The sequence below is a fragment of the Macrobrachium rosenbergii genome, chromosome 15, assembly GCF_040412425.1.
Source record: "Macrobrachium rosenbergii isolate ZJJX-2024 chromosome 15, ASM4041242v1, whole genome shotgun sequence".
Lineage (NCBI taxonomy): Eukaryota > Metazoa > Arthropoda > Malacostraca > Decapoda > Palaemonidae > Macrobrachium > Macrobrachium rosenbergii.
The window spans coordinates 29,422,218-29,427,921 of NC_089755.1; the positions used below are offsets into that span (position 1 = coordinate 29,422,218).

The following is a 5,704-nucleotide window of genomic DNA, read 5'->3' on the forward strand; positions in this document are numbered from 1 at the left end:
CTTTAAAAATGTGTTTCATTTGCACCCCGAAGATTTAGAATTTAACAGAAGGTGCTATGTATAAAATTTCTGCCTTTTATATTTCTGTTTTATTTGCGCTTTTTTACACACACTCACACACACACACATATATATATATATATATATATATATATATATATATATATATATATATATATATATATATATATATAAGTATATATATAAAGGTATTCATTTATATATTTACTCATTTACATATGCAGAGAGAGAGAGAGAGAGAGAGAGAGAGAGAGAGAGAGAGAGAGAGAGAGAGAGAGAGAGAGAGAGAGAGAGAGGATGCTACTGTAAATGCGACTGAACGAAAAAAGGCTGAAGCTGTGGGGACGAACTGTTTGATTAGCAGACGAGCCATAAGAAAACTGAAAGGGTTAGAAATGTGGAGATACGCGGGAGTGGTAAAAAGGTTAGCGTAGGTTAATGGAAGGATCAGCGTGATTTGACACCGTCTGGTCACATAGATGAAATGGAGGACGATAGCTGATGAAAAGAGAATATATCTAGGAAGTGTTAGGGGGCGGGGGTAGGAGGATAGAAACACCTAAAGGGGACCGATAGACTGAGTGAAAGATGTATAAGTCAGGAAGGACCTTACTATCCCGGGAGAGCAAGAGTGCTAGCAAGATAGCGGTGAATGGCGCACCACAGGGGTTCAACAAGCTGATGATGAGTGTTCTGTGTACATGTATAAAGCGGTTAACGTTGTTCTTAAGTTGTCTGGAGAGTTCTTCCCTGATTCAGCATACAATTTACGTGTTGCCATGATAGTTGTATAATTTTTTTCTACAGAGTTACTACCCCTTAGGGGAAGAAACTTCGACCTACAAAAACTTAAGAAAGAATCAATAGAAAAGCCGTGTTAGGGACTGTGAAGATGCATTGTATATAAGACATCAATGAAAAGGGTTTATTACGGAAGTGAAGAGGGAGTAAGAATATGTAGACCAGAGAATGACTGGTTTGGTGAAAAAGAGAATCTGAGCCAATGTGCTTTATGGTTAGTGAATAGGCAGTAGCTATAAAAAGAAAACAAAGTGCGTTATGAATGGAATATGGGATGTTTGGTGTTTGCATGTGACGCAATACTGACTAGGGACGACAGAAACTAGTGAAGAGTCTGATATTGTTGGAAAGACGAAACTGTCAAGGGTAAATGTGAACGAGTCGGGTTTTGAAGATAACTGGAAACCAGGAAGATGGATGAAGTGATGAATGCTAAAATGGCCAGTGAAAGAATGGAAAAAATTGGTTCGTATAAGTATCTGAGAGCAAATATAATGGACGAATGGTAAAGCAAGGAAGGTAGCAGGGTTTGTGTAAAAGATTAGGAAAACACTTGCAGTCTCTATGGAAACCAAGGCGGGAGTCTTTGAAGAGATTGATGAGCCAACTATACTTATGGAAGTGAAGTGTGGATTTTGATTAGAAAGGAAGTAAAACAAGTTTGAAGGTTTTATGCTGAAGCACTGTGGTGTTCGAAGAGCTGAAAAGGTGAGTAATTTGAAGATGTATAGAAGTAGAAAAATGGTTATCGTAGGTGAAATCATAGACTAATGTTTGGAGATGGTTTGGTCATGTGGAAAGAATGGAAGGCAACAGGTTGGTGAAAAGAGCGTCTAATTCGATACTGGTTGAGACTTGGAAATAGCTAGTTATATGACATGATGGAGGTACTGGAAAAAGAGGGCCTTTATATCTATGAAGAACGAAAATTCCTGCAATATATAAGGCGAATTGCCCAGTGTGAACAGAGGGACTCAGTGAGCTGATGATGAGCCTCCTTTGTGGGTGTATGAAACGGCTAAAGCAGTGGGTGTCTCAGCACAAAGGGTTCATCCACTATCCAGTACTTAAAGGTTACATTTATAAAAAGATTTTTTTCTGGATATAACTCTTGTTATGGTAAACTGCGTAAAACGTTTCTATATAATATATATATATATATATATATATATATATATATATATATATATATATATATATATATATATATATATATATGTGTGTGTGTGTGTGTGTATATACACACACATATATATACTGTATATATATATCTAAATATATATATCTAATATATATATATATATATATGTGTGTGTGTCGATTATGTTGGGCAGAATCCCTGTTGGACGGAAAGAAAAATGTTTGCGGCAGAAGGCAACATGTCGGATTACCCATAGCATCACTGATTTCAAAATGGGGGGAAAAATCGTATTTCGTGGGAGATGAAGACGGATGAAAAGATGGCCCAGATCAAAAGAAATTGGGAGGCCTCATATTGAGAGCTCTTTCTCTCTCTCTCCTTTTGCCAAGATTCGCCCCCCCCCCCCCTCCTCTCTCTCTCTCTATTACTCTGTCTCTCTTAGTGCTTTCCTTAAAGCCCTCGACCCCCCCTCCCCACCCCTTTCCTCAGCCCCCTCCCCTCCTTTGTCCTTACCTCCTCCTCCTGTCCCCCTTCCATAACCCATTTCGCTCTTAGCTTTACCGTAAGTGCAACACACTTACTCAAGTGCGTGTGCATGCTTTCTGGGGGTTTTCGTGGCGCTCTTAATTATTTCTTTGTCTCTGTTGCGTTACTTTACAAACTTGGTTATGAAATGATTTTATTTTCCGTTTCTCTGTCCGAGCTGATCTGTTAAGTGCATAATTTTACAAATTTCGTTAAGAGGAATAATTGTATTCTTTAATGAAATGCCTAACTTGATCTACAAAACACCATACTTGCAAACTTCACTGAACGAAATTTCTTATGTTCTTTTCTTAAGCGTATCAGCCGACAGATAAAAAGCAAGACATGACAAAAACTTGTTTTCAAAAATGTCTTTCTTTTCTTTATCAAATCACCGAGAAATTCCAAGTATCAAAATTATTTTCTCAGTAAGTCAGTTTTCGAGATATCTATAAATTATATTTATGTATTAAGGTTCCAACTTTATTTACAACTTCAAAAGTTCCAAACAAATGCTGTCTTTGATCAGTGAAGATTATTCAAATTTTAAGTTATTTATTTTGCATATTTTTTTCGCTGATCGTGTCCCTTTCAAATTTAACTATACGAGATCTAAGTACAATAAATTTATAATGTGAAATTTAGTTACCACTCGTCGTGTACGAAAAATCAATTTCGTTTTTTCAATATAGCGTAATATACATATAGCCATATAAATATACACACATTATATATATACATATATATATACATATATATACATATATATATGTTATGTATGTATATAATATATATATATATATATATATATATATATATATATATATATATATATATATATATATATATATATATATATATATATATATATATATACACACACACACACACACACATACATACATATATATATATATATATATATATATATATATATATATATATATATATATATATATCTTTCCTCCATATTCCTTTAATACTTAAGTTTACAGGAAAAAATTATCATCTTAATTTAAGCAAAAAAATTATCAAGAATCTTTTTACCAATATTTTTTCCCTGAGAAATAAGATGAAAGGTTTTTCCCAAAAACGTCTCTGTGAATAACATTACCATTTTTTAAGATAGTCTTCCGTAAGGTATTGCTTCCTCTCGCCTTTGATCTAATGCATTACTAAGGTATCTAAGAGTCCCTTTATGAAAGATTTTCCCTGTGAAAAATAACCATGAGATGTAGCGTTTGCGTTTTTTCTTGTTTGCGTGTTTGTTTGTGTTTGTGTGCGCGCGTGTGTGTGTTTGTGCGTAGCCGCGTCCTTGCAATAGATGTCACTAACTGAACATTTACTTTCAGACAAGAAAGAATTACGATCAGATGTTGAGATAATGTTTCTTTTTTTTATTAAGCGCAAAGTAACATTCCCTGTCATAGCGCCGCTGGCATCTGTACGTAATAATATAAAAAAAAGAAATGAAAAGAGTAAAAATAGTCTCCCATACCTCACAGGACTCTCATCTGTCATTTCACTGGCGTCGAGGAAAGCCAAGCAATAACACTCCAGTGTGGCACAGGTGATATCACTCACATGCGAAAGGCATTAGTGCAAGAGATAAGCGAACGAACGAGAGAGGTCAACAAGGGCTACGGTTACACACGACCACATCCAATCACCTCGACGTCTGAGGCACTACTGACTGCCAGTCTGCCACCCTCTCTCTCTCTCTCTCTCTCTCTCTCTCTCTCTCTCTCTCTCTCTGAGTCTCAGTCGCGCGCGTTGTGTTTCACCCTCGGTAGGGACGAACTGAGAGTGCTTACCAGAGTAAGCCTCGGGCTTGCTTCAATCAAAGACTCGTACTGAAAACCCGGACGTCGAGCAGCAGTTTCGTGTGAGTACACTAGGCTTCGATCATTTACGTCGGCTCAACAGATGGGGCTGGTTAATGTTCCTCGCATCCCTTCGAGAAAGGAGGTTAAACGGTGTGTGATCGGTCTTTCACTTCCATGGGTAGTAAGCAAGCTTCGCCCGTTTGTTTACGTAAACAGCGACAACAGTCAATAAACGCCCAGAAGATCGCAACCCAGTTTCTGTGCGGTGGAACGAGGGGAGAATAGCAAGGCCTTTTGTTTCCCCTTTACCTAAAAGGTGGCTGTAAAATGCTCTTTGGTTACACAACGGAAATTGGAGGTGAATTTACGGACCTTATTCACGACACCATTTACTAAGTCACTCCCATCATATTTTTTATATTATCATGATGGTAAAAATGAAATGAGACCAAGAAGTAAATTATAGTGTTTATTTCCCTTGAAATTTTGAGATAATCTATTTGAGTCTTGCGGGATAGAACAATGGCAGTTGCCCTACGGACGGAGGAGGGAATATTAACCACGGGAAATGAATTTGAAGATTTAATTGTCACCCCCTGGTAACCAATCGGTCACAGTGCGTCCGATTTCTTACCGTCAGGGTGCCAGGATGTGACAATATAACCTTCGGACCGCAGCTGTACTGTTCTGTAAAAGAGTTATTTTTGGCCAGTTTATATTTAAATCAAAACGAGAGCTCCCATGGAATAGCCACATCCATAACAGCACCAACTGATCCGAGTGCGAAAAATCTGCGGAAATCGGATTACGCTGTTTACGGGTTACAAGCTTGGGAAACTGCCATGACTTCTGAAATAGAGACCCGGACATTTTTCCATAAACCCCGGTTGAATTGCTTCCTCCGAAGCATTGTCTATATCCTTGCAAAATTTCGAAACTTTGCTTAACTCCGAGTTCGAGTTAAACAAGGTTAAGTGGACTATTTTTGACAAGTTTAAAAGAAAAATTTTTCAGCAGCGACTTCAGCAAAAAGTGAACAAGGGGAAAATAAAAATAAAAAAATTTACCCGTAGGTCGTAAAGAGTATTCATTTACGTGATCTGTATTTTAATAAAATTAATGAAAAGGAAAAAATATAAAGTCATTTCCTAAATTATATCAACGATGTATCGAAAATGATCTTTTATTTTGACAGAAAAGCGTACGTATGTTAAAGTCAAATACACGTATTTCTGCGTCCAAATCAATGTTGATTTTTGTCTGTTATTTGGCTTTCGAGCTCCAATACGCTAAAAATTCAAATTTTACTGGAAAAGGCAATAATAACGTTAAAGATCTCTCTCTTTCTTCAATAACGTCCTACGGGAGTGGTCACTCCCACGTCATAGTC

The 5,704-nt window shown here is 37.0% G+C and overlaps 1 protein-coding gene across 1 annotated transcript in view; it reads right to left on the bottom strand.

The window, feature by feature from the left end:
- The window catches only part of LOC136846493 (uncharacterized), a 169,225-nt gene extending 165,035 nt beyond the window's left edge, over positions 1 to 4,190 (bottom strand). Inside the window, 1 exon segment of the mRNA XM_067117338.1 lies at positions 3,987 to 4,190. The gene's annotated coding sequence lies outside the window, so the exon portion shown is untranslated.
- Positions 4,191 to 5,704: the final 1,514 nt, after the last annotated feature.